The 11,753-nt window shown below is 49.7% G+C and overlaps 1 long non-coding RNA gene across 1 annotated transcript; it reads right to left on the reverse strand.

Moving 5' to 3' along the window:
- Positions 1-203: 203 nt before the first annotated feature.
- On the reverse strand, positions 204-4,098 carry LOC122463340. The gene is made up of 3 exons (XR_006286604.1): positions 3,527-4,098; positions 3,247-3,377; positions 204-887 (listed from the first exon to the last, which is right to left on the reverse strand). It is a non-coding gene; the product is annotated as an uncharacterized LOC122463340 (long non-coding RNA).
- Between the last annotated feature and the right edge of the window lie 7,655 nt (positions 4,099-11,753).

Raw genomic sequence — 11,753 nt, forward strand, 5'->3', positions numbered from 1 at the left:
CTGCAGTTAGGGTCAAAATTGCATAAGCGCTCAGCACCCGCCACGTTAAACTCTGACAATCTGACCATCACATTTGGTGCCTAAATCAGTGGGAGCTGAGCTCATTGGGAATCAGACCCTGAACCTCCTTGCCACAGTTTCCCTTTGTAAAATAGAGATAACGACCCCCCCTGTCTCCCACCCTTTGTCTGTTTAGACTGTAAACGCCTTGAAGCAGGGACTGTCTCTCACTGTGTTTTTACAGCCCCTAGTACAATGCATCTTTGATCTCAGTTGCGACCTCTAGCTGCAATGGTGATGCTGATAATATATAACAACAACAGGGGGTATTTCGTATAATTGTCATTATTTATATTGCAGTGACACCCAGAGGCCCAACTCAGGATCGGGGCCGCTTTGTGCCAGGGGCTGTACACATAGAAAATAACCCCTGCCCCAAAAAGTTTGTAAGTTACTGGTGCTTTTTTTTCTTGAGATACGGGCCCAGATCTGCTCCAGCTACGAATGGCACAAGCCTGGTTATCCTAGATTGGGCCTCAGGATATAAAGTACCATTTTGTTCTGACTGCACCATAGGAATCTTTATTGCAGAGCACTGGAATTGCCGGCTCTGCAGAGACGCATGAGCATGTCCAGGATGGGTAGAGCGGAGAGAGGGCTGAAGTTCGGGAATGGGATCGTGCATTGGCAGAGCTGGGTGGTGTCTCAGGAATGGAACAGCTGGGGATGCTGTAGGTCAGCATGTGACGCATCAGCTGAGCTGAGTCGAGAGTGAGCACATGCCTAGCCCCTGTTCTCACTAGCCCGAGCCCTTGTCTGTGTCACCAGATTTCTGTTTCCACATGTGGTGAAACTCATCCTGTTCCAGCCTCTCTGGGAAATGATGCCTAATGGAAAGAGAGAGACTTCAGCAGTGAGTCTGGATAAACTGAGGAGGGTGTTTCACTCGCGCACACACACAGGACTTCTTGTTCGATGGTGAGACGAACAACTTTCCATCTGCACTAAAAGCCCATCTGTCGACTGGAAAGCAGAGACGAGTGAGGGCAGCCGGAGCAAGTTACAACAATTAAGATGACAGGTTTCAGAGTAACAGCCGTATTAGTCTGTATTCGCAAAAAGAAAAGGAGTACTAGTGGCACCTTAGAGACTAATCAATTTATTTGAGCATAAGCTTTCGTGAGCTACAGCTCACTTCATCGGGTGCATACTGTGGAAAATACAGATGATGTTTTTATACACACAAACCATGAAAAAATGGGTGTTTATCACTACAAAAGGTTTTCTCTCCCCCCACCCTAATCTCCTGCTGGTATCTAAAGTGATCACTCTCCTTACAATGTGTATGATAATCAAGGTGGGCCATTTCCAGCACAAATCCAGGGTTTAACAAGAACGTCTGAGGAACAGTGGGGGGGGGGGGGGCCCACCTTGATTATCATACACATTGTAAGGAGAGGGATCACTTTAGATAAGCTATTACCAGCAGGAGAGTAGGGTGGGGGGAGAGAAAACCTTTTGTAGTGATAAACACCCATTTTTTCATGGTTTGTGTGTATAAAAATATCTTCTGTATTTTCCATAGTATGCACCCGATGAAGTGAGCTGTAGCTCACAAAAGCTTATGCTCAAATAAATTGGTTAGTCTCTAAGGTGCCACTAGTACTCCTTTTCTTTTAACAATTAAGATGTAGTCTCCTGTCTATCAAGGAAAAGCTGTCCAGAGAGGGAGGTTTAATAGGACGCTGCTGATTTAGTTTGAATACAAATATTTGAGCTACCTTCAAATATTCTGACCGGGCAGCGGAAATAAAAGATCCCTGGGAAATTTGAAAACACAGTTCCCCTTGTTTTTATACAATATTCCCCAGGGAATGTTTTATTTTCTTGTCTGCCCCCTGCTGGCTAAACAGGAGCAGTTAGTTACTAAACAATTGCCAATGTTGCTAGTCAAGGGTAAATTCTGTTCTCACACAGGTGTGTGCAACGCTCATTGGGCTGAGATCCCATGGTGATGAGGACAGCACCAATTAGGATTGAGTCCTTTAAATCTCTCCTTAAAACACACCCTTGTCACGATGATCACAAAACACAGACAAGGGGTTCACCAGCTGGAGCGCTGTGAGCTCTGCTTATTCCATTAATCAAAGTTGTCTCCTGATCTCGTGCTTAGATTGTAAACTCTTTGGGGCAAGGAGCATCGTTTTGTTATGATGCACAATGGGGTCCTGATCCCGGCTTGGTGGTCTCTAGGCATTACCACAGTTCAAATAATAATAATAGAATCAGACAAATGCAGGGCTGGAAGGGACCTCGAGAGGTCATCAAGTCCAACCCCCTGCACTTAGGCAGGACCAAGTAAACCTAAACCGTCCCTGGCAGGTGTTTGTCTAATCTGGACTCTCTCTAATTTATCAACATCTAGGTGTGGCACCCAGAATTGGACACAGTACTTCATTTGAGACCTCACCAGAGCTGAATAGACTGGGACATGTCTTCCATAGGACACTTCTGTTAATATACCCCAGAGTATTAACCTTTTTCACAACTGTCATCACATTGTTGACCCAAAGTCGATTTGTGATCCACTAGAACCCCCAGATCCTTTCCAGCAGGATTTTCCTAGCCATTTTGTAGCATTTCATTTTTTCCTTCCTCGGTGTAGTACTTTGCACTTGTCTTTATTGAATTTCATCTTGTCGAGTTCAGACCAAGTCTCCCATTTGTCAAGGTCGTTTTGAATTCTAATCCTTGTCCTCCAAAGTGCTGGCAACCCACCCCTCCCATCTTGGTGTTATCCACAAATTTCATAAGCACACTGTCCATTCTATTAGCCAAGTCACTACAGGAAATATTGAACAGTACCGGCCCCAGGACTGATCCTTGTGGGGGCCCACTAGATCCACCCTCCCAGTTTGACAGCGAACTATGGGTGATTACTCTTTGAGTATGTTCTTTCAACCAGCTGTGCACCCACCTTATAGTAATTTCATCGAGACCGCATTTCCCTAGTTTGTTTATGAGGTCACGTGAGTCTGTGTCAAAAGCCTTACTAAAATCAAGATAGACCATATCTACTGCTTCCCACATCCTCTAGGCCAGTAACCCCGTCAAAGAATGTAATAGCTTGCTCTTATCTAGTACTTTTGTCAGTAGATTTGAAAGCACTTTATAGAACAGGTTAGTATCATTATCCCCATTTTACAGATGGGGGGAATTGAGGCACAAGGCGGGGAAATGACTTACCTAAGGTCACCCAGCAGGCAGGGGCAGAGCTGTGAATTCACCCAGGTCTCCTGAGTCCCAGTCCAGTGCTGTTTCCAGATTCTGGCGTAGGTACAACCAGTAAGGATCGCAGAGTGGTGTTATCTGAGAAGCTGTTTGGGGGAAAGGGTGAAGAAAATGATTAGGAAGCTAGAAATGAAGTAGTTAGAATAGGGAAGGGTTTAATATTGAAGGGATAATGCCATTTTTTTCCACCAGGGGAGTATCAGAGGTACATTTTGGCGGAAGTTTAAGCACCTACTCCTCCAGTTGTCACTGGCCCCTGGGATCAACGTCTCCGGGCTTTGGCTGCACCCGCCAGTTTCAGTCATGAATCATTGCTTTCCAGACTATTGCAGTTGGTTCATATTAGTGATCTCTGTTGTTCCAGTCCTGCCTCACTCAGCTAGCTCTGCCAGGGCACCTCGGTCCCATCCTGCAGCACCCGCTGCTGTTCCAGCCTTGGGATCCTCCAACCCCAGCTCTGCCAGGGCACCTCGGTCCCATCCTGCAGCACCCGCTGCTATTCCAGCCTTGGGATCCTCCAACCCCAGGTCTGCCAATGCACCTCGGTCCTGTCCTGCAGCACCCGCTGCGACTCCAGCCCTTGGCACCCCCCACAGCTCTGCTAAAGCACTCCAGACACCTCCTGCTGAGAGAGACCCAGTCATAGCAACCCAGCCACTCACGTTGGCTGAGGCACTTGTTATGCAGGCAAATGCCCACTCGGGACGAAGATGCGCAAGCCCCGAACTCGCTTTCATTTGGCCAAGTCTGATCCCTGGACTGCTCAGCTCATGCATCGCACCAGCTGAGCCTCCACCCCCCCCGATGGGTTTCTTTCTCAGTCTAATCAGAGGTACTCATGATATTTTCCCCCCGCCTCTGAGCAATCCCTGTGTAGTGTTCTTGAGAGAGAGAACCAGGCTTTATTGATGAAATCGCAGCTCAGACATGGCATGCCCCTCCCTCTCCCCCATCCTATCCCATCCCTGCCTTGGTAACATTAGCGAGGAGCCTGCTGGATGGGGGCAGGGAAATATGGGCCATGTTACGCAGCGGCCTGTGGTGATCACGGTGAAGCATGTGAAGGGAGCTGCCAAGGGGCTTGGTGGCAGCTCTGGCTGCTGCCTCTCATGCTGTAGCTGGTGTTGCCGCATGAGCGAGTGGCGAAAGAATCCTAAGGTTTAAACAGTCATTAAAAATAACAAGCCTCCTGGAAAACGAAGCTCTCTCTCTCTCTTCCGAAAGCTCACGTGCTCCCAGCCCCAGAACGTGCAAGACCTTGGGCAGCAGGCCAGGCCAAACTGAGTCACAGGTGCGATCAGGGGATGGTGGCGCCCTGTGTGATCTGCCCAGTGCCACGCTCACCTGCCGCCTCTGAGCTTGCCCCGCTGAGAGTCCCTTGGATTTCTGCCAGGGGAGGGGGCTGGGGAATCGGACCCCCAAGGTGCTTTGGTTAAAGCCCACTCAGCACATTGGGCAAGGGAGACTTGCCTTGGGTAGCTGCTGGCTTTGGAAAGGGGCCCTTGGTTTGGCGTGGGTCGTGCCAAGCCGATGCCTCGGCGTGATTCAGCTCTGGGTAAGTAGAGAACAGGGCGTCAGCTCCAGAAACAACCCAGAGAGGCTAAGAGATCGGGGGCATTTGGGCTTTAAAATAAGAGTGAAGACTGGATATCGCTGTACTGCCCTGGTAGATGCAGAGGGGACCTCCTCCCACCCAGATGGAAACAGAAGCAGCGAAGGGAAGAAAGAGAAAGAAAATACACTGAGCTTCTAGGGCCAGGAGAAGGTTTAAAGGCTTGGAAAACGGGCCTGACCGTGAGAGACTCAAAGAGCCCAATCTGTTGAGCTTAACAGAGAGAAGGATAAGATCTGACTTGAGCCCAGTCTATAAGTACCTATGCGGGGAACGGGAATTAGATAATCGCAGGCCCTCCAATCCAGCAGACAGAGGTACAACAAGATCTAAGGGGAAGCTGGACAAATTCAGGCTAGAAAGAAGATGCAAATTTTTAACAGCCCCTCCACCTGCCATCAGCTGGCTCAGCCCTAACGCCCCCATACTCCCAGGGGCTTAGGACACAGGGGAAAAGGCTTGCAAACCTGAGCTTGCAAGGATGAGCCACCCCTGTTTTGACCCGCTCCAGGCAATAGCTCATTGCCTTGGCCTAGCCCTTTTAGGCCAAGAGTCTTGGGAAATCTCAGTTCAGACTCTCAGGATGAGGAAGACCAATTTTACTAGCCCGGGATTAAAAAAGATGAGGAAACTGGAGCACAAAGAGGCAAATGACTTGTCCACGGTCACCCTGTGAGTCACTAGAGCAGCGTGGGGATGAGCACCCTGGAGTCTTGGTGTCTAGGCTGCTGCTCTAACCACTAGGCCATGCTCCCTGCATGAAAAAAGGGCAGCGCCATTCAATCCCAAATGGTCTCGCTGGGGCTTTAGTAACACAAACAAACACACACACGCACACAGCCAGCTCCTCAGTTGGTGTCAATCCGCGTAGCGCCATCAAAGTTAATGGCGTGATGCTGATTTCCACCAGTGTAGGCACTGGCCCCACTGGCCGGTGGGGAGGGGAAAGATGTTTGCAGCATGCTGTGCTGTGAGACAATAACAGCTAATGATTGTCTCGTATTTGCCCATCTCCTTATTACCATATTTCGGCTCTTCAAAGGGCTGCCCTTCTCTCCCCCGTTCTTCTTTTTTATCATCGCTCCAGAAAGTCTAAGCAAGTCAATTTGAGAAGGTGATGGCTTCTCCCCCTCCCCCTCTTTTCCTTCCTTTCTTCTCTGAAAGACATAAAAATAAACTCACTCGCATTCAATGGGTAGAAATTATGTGTGAGCAGCCGGAGCCTCTGGCTAGCTGTTAAAAATCTTTAATAAGTGTGTCTCTCTGTCATCGAGAAAATAAAAGGGAATTGAAAGGGGAGATTAAACACAGGGAGTTATGTATTCGGCCTTCTGCTAAATCCAGAGAGGCTTGTGTTTCTTTTCTTTTCCCCCCACTACCTCTGATCTGCCTCTAGTGTAGCTTTTAATGATGCCTGGATAGGAAGGGAAGAAAAGCTTATGGGACACATTTTAGGAATAGGCTCAACTGATCATCAGATAGTGCAGTAGATCCCAGCAGGGGGAGAATGGCTGGCTTGGGAATGCACTAGAGCGCTATTTTCTCTTCCAGGTTAGTAGTTGTTCCAGGAGCCTAGTTCAGTTCCTTGTAGAGATGGCTCTAAAGAAATCCCCCACCCCTCTGGGATTTCTGGGGGAGCTCGGTTCAGAGACTAACATGCCCCTGATTCCAGGTTGGGACGAAAGCCAGAAAGGGCCAGGGGCCAGTTTGTAATAGTAGGATTTTATGTTTGCATTTTATGTCATTTAAAATAAAAAGTGAAAAATAATAAAATAATAATGTAGCATATATTAAATGTATTGGTGTATGATTTCATCGTATCCTGCCAGCCACCCTTTTTGAATAGCAGAAAGAAATGGCCTAATGGGCCATTTGGTAAAGATGCATCAGCTGGATTCTGTGTCTGGGCTGAGTTCAAGGCAGTAATAGACATTTTAAGGTCACTATTTTGTTGTAGGTTTAGCATTTTAAAATAAGTAAAAGAACGCCATGATTGTTTTCTTGTACATTGCAACTTGATGTTCCTGTACAAAATGTTCTGTGTAAATTAATTCTGTTTTGTGTGTAAATGAGGAATGTGGGTGTAAAGAGGTAAGTGTGAAGGTCATCGGTGAACCAGATGTACGAGGGAGGAACCAGAAACAGATGCAAGGGCACCAGGAGGCTGCATCACGCCCCTATTGAAATGTCAGAGGAGGGCAGACTGACGACTCTAAAGATGAGACAGGCACCTATCAATGGCAACAAGATAGCTGTGATCAAAACCAGCTTGGGATAACTCCCTGAGAGACTTGATGAAAAAACAAGATAAAGGATGAGAAGGACAATTTAAGAAAACAAGCACTTGTCAAACAACAATTAATAACAGCATAACGGTGCAAAACTCATTGGTCCCAAGTAAGGAAAATCACTATATAAACATGGGGCCTTGCCATGAAACTTTGGGTTCGTCCTACCAAAACTTCCCCCGAGCATCGTGTCACAACTGATGGGACCCGGCTCCTCCCTACCTGTGATCAACCTAGCTGGCCACTAGGTTGATCCGGACTCTAAACTGGTAACTATAACATCAACTGGCGGGACAGTGTGTGTGTGGTGTGATTGAATGCTAACTGTTCTATCTTCAATAAACGCAGCCTATTGCCTTTTCCCCTGAAAAAGATCCTGTGTGCTTCTTATAAGCATAACAAGTTTTGGGGGGGAAATGTCACAGTGATGTCTGATTTCTGCCACTGTGAGAGCTGAGTGTCTGAAATCCAAACCCACACCCCAGAAAGCTAGAGTAAAACTCATTCAGGTGCATCAGCCCGAGCTGCAGTCACGCCCGGCGACTGCAGTCTAGACACCCCTTAATCATCAGTGGGCGGGAGCTTGGTAGTCCAGTGGGTCAGAGTTAAGGACTGAAGAGCCTGGCTTCTAGCCCTGGCCATGCGACTGACTCCTTATGTGACCTCGGCAAAGCCATTCCCAGCCCGGTGGAACCTTGCAAAGTCCCTTGATTTCCCTGCGTGCCCCTAAGCAGCGTCACTTCTAGTGCATGTATGGCGGCTGCCTTCTAGGCTGTGACACCAGGGATTGAATCGGAGCCCTGCAGAACTAAAACGCAAAGGTTCCCTAGCTGCGGGTGCAAAAGCCTCATGCCCTTGGTGGATCAGGCACGGAGGGGCACCTGCCACACACGCTCACCAGTGGGTTACACCTCAGTCAACCCAGCTGGTGCATGGAGCAATGCCAGCCACCTCCCTGGAGCTGAGGGCTGCATCTGAGTGCAACTCCCCTGCAGAAATGATGTACACACAAAGTTGCCCTGGAAACACAATCAGGACTCTCCTTAGGATAGGAGTAGCCCCCAGCACGGGCACTCTTGGAACCTGGGCCCTGGCAGTGCCAGTATTTGCTGCCCCAGGACCCAAGGAATCCAGCAGACAGTCCCCCTCCCTTCTTTACCACCTGGCAGCTGCTTTCATCTGTGTCAGATACCGAGGGTTTTTCATCTTCGCACTAGCAAAGACCTGTGAGACTGGCGGGTACAGCTGAGAGCGACCAGGCAGCTGGGAAGAGAGAGAGAGAGTGACTAACAGAGACTGGAGAGGAGAGAAGACAAGGCCAGTTTCCAGCATGTAACCCTTTGCACACAGGGCAGGACTGTTCTGCCAGGCAGGGTGGAACGAGCCCCCCATGAGGGCCTCTGCTTTGCTGGGGGGGAAGGGGGGCGAGACTGCACCAGGCAATACTGGCCCTGCTTCCCAGCTGGAATAATCTGGTGCGTTGATTGCACCAGTTCACGCTGGTGGCGAATGTGGCTCAGACCTCCACTGTGTGAGTCACTTTCTGAGAAGGGCAGATTCCTGGAACATGTGCGGAAAAATGAGAAATCCCTGCTCTGATCCTGTATGCCCATTTCCCTTGTGTCCTCAGTCCAGAGTCCCTTAAGGCCAGGGCTCCTTTTTTCCTGTCCATTCTTTCCTCAATCCTCCTCTCCCTTGTCCCCGTGACCTTCTTTCCCCTTACGCCAGCTCTCCCCTTTGCAGGGGCATCTGCTATGCTGTATGGCTGGCTGTCCTCTTTGCACTGCCTCTCGTCCCCCTCCTGGGGGTGACACCCAGCTTCTCTCTGCAGCACGCCCCCTTCCTGGGCAGGCAGCGAGGTGGGTAGCGCCGATGGCGGGAGAAGTGGCTAAAAGCAGCAGCGGTGGCCAGTTCTGTCCACTTCCCCCTCTTGGACAAATCTAGCTCCCCTGCCCCACAGGATGTGGGCGAAACACAGCCTTATGCTCATCCCAGGTCACCATTAACCCAGTTCTGCACCCAGCGAGGAGCCCCGGTCTGAAGAACACGGCACACTCCAACCAAGAGTGTCATTTGCAAAGGAGCAAGGGGGGGAACAGACTTTGCATCAGTCAATATGCTCCATTATGTCTTACGCTCTTTACCTGCCCTCCCCCAATGTTCTAGGGGCTGACACAACTTTGCCCCTACCTCTGAATTGTCTCTGTTCTACCCCTCTCCTCTGTTTCTCGTCCGCGCTCCTCTCAGCTGGAATACCCACCTATGGGATGCTCAGTCTCCCCCCCGCCCCGGCAAGGTCTGCCAGGGCTCCAAGATGGAGTCTGAGACAAGAACCCTCATCCCCCATCACTCGTAGCCTAGCAACGAGAAGGTACCTGACTACAGAGGCTGGAGAGGGAAGTCGGACTGCGTGGGAGAGGCAGCAATCTCAGTGCTATTCCTCCTGGACGCAACCTGCTTTGTTCCTTTTCCCCAGCTCACTTTCTTTAGGGGCTCCTTGACAGGCCTTGTGTTTTCTCTGGCTCGGTAGCCTGTTTATGGATGTTCTTTGGGGGGGCGGAGGGGGAGGAGGCTGAATGGGGCATAATCACAGCCCTGCACTTAAATAGCTGCAATGAACTCACCCACCGGCCAGCTTGGTGGGCAGCCCAGTGAATGTGTCGGGTTTTAAGACAGAAGTGGCGGGGGAGTGGAAGAGTCTCGTTTCTCAGTATGACACTGAAGAACAGAAAGGCAAGGAAAGAGCCTTGGATGTGACATACAGGATTAATTCATGCGTTCATGTGAAGTGCTCTGCAGTTGCCAAGTGCTGACTTGCTAGTTTGTATCATTACCGTTGTTTATGGTGATGATGTATTTTAGCCCAATCTGCTCCATTGAACAGACACAAAGCACACGGCAACAGCCGCACAGCGCAACGCTCCTGAGGAACACAGACACGCCGCTCCGTGCTGAGAGACACGCAAAAGTCACACACCTGCACAAAGGCACACACAGGTATGCCCACAAATGCATGCAGTGCAGTCACCCAACAACACACACGGAGGTATGTGCGTGCACACACGCATGCATATACACACAGTCAACAGCACACACACACTCCTGCATATACACACGCACATCACATTATACCTTCACACACACATCTACATTCACCCTGAGAGTTACACGGAAACACACACAGAAATAGAGACTGAAAGCCAGCGACACTCACAGACACACCCACCACTAACTCACACGCATCCCCCCCTTCACTTTCTTGCTCTCTGACACCCCCCCCCCCCGAGTTTAAACTCCAGCCTTTCATTTCCACTGCAAGCACCCTCCCACTTTGTGCTCCGCAAAGGCTCCGGGCGTGGCACGTGCAACGCCCTTCAGGGAAGAAAGCAGGTGAAATGGCCAGCAAGCGGGAAGAGGGCAGAGATGGCAAACAGAAATGCTGAACCACGGCCACGTGCCAAAAGGCGACACTTTATTTTTCTCCGCCGGGGCTGGTTTGGAAGCTGTGTGCCGTCGGCCCCAGAAGGCAGCTGCTGGAGGTCCCTTGGCCGCCTGTGCTGAGAGGATTTGAAGCCGTTACAGGGGTGTACGGGTGGACTATTCAGCAGCGTTCAGCATTGGCCAGTCTCTGCACCCCTTGCAGGCAGCAGGAGCTTCACCATTGAGTCCAACGGAAGCAGCAAGAGGCCGAGTGCCTTTCAAAACCCCACCCCGATTTGGACCTATGGGTAGGGTAGATCCATACTGCAATCATCGGCGTGACTGCAGTGCACGCAGACTTACCCAAGCTAGCTTTCGTCTAGCTACTCCCAATAACAACAGCAGTGAAGCTGCCGCGGCATGGGCTAACCACTCGAGTACATCCCCAGGGTCCCGCAATGACCCATGTTGCCATGGCTTCACTGCTATTTTTACTGGTGCTCGCTTGCTCCAGTCCCCTCCTCCGGTTGTGCTGTAGACGTACCCTGTGAATGTTCAACACGTGTCAGGGCCAGGATGTCTCTTCTCGTCATGCTCAGGAAAGCGTGGATGAAATGCTCTGCCTGTGTTCCGTGGGCGGTCAGACTAGATGGTCTAATAGTTCCGACTGGCCTTCAAAATCTATGAAAGCGCCAGAAAGAGCTCAGTGCCCAGCATGACACCCTGTGACAGTCTGTACCCCTATATTCACCCCTTTCACAGGACTATGGTAAATTTTGTACAAAGTATGCCTTGGGAGGTATCATTTGAAAACTCATAATTTGCTGATCATTATTGTCCTGGTAAAATATGTGTGACGCTATTGTACGTAAAGTTATAAGATTCCTCTGAATGGTATTACTGAGATGTGTTGCAAGTCTGGGGAGCATTGTAGTGGGGGAGGGATCCTGACTGAAAGAAATTCACCAGTAAGACTGCAAGAACATGTGGCAAGAGAGAGACTTTGATTTGAATTCACTTAGCTTGTTAAGTGAGGCATTAGTTGTGTTTTACTTTTATTTCCTTGTAACTAATTCTAACTTTTATGCCTCATTACTTGTAGTCACTTAAAATCTATCCTTCCATAGTTAATAAACGTGTTC

This window comes from Chelonia mydas, chromosome 19 (genome assembly GCF_015237465.2).
Source record: "Chelonia mydas isolate rCheMyd1 chromosome 19, rCheMyd1.pri.v2, whole genome shotgun sequence".
NCBI lineage: Eukaryota > Metazoa > Chordata > Testudines > Cheloniidae > Chelonia > Chelonia mydas.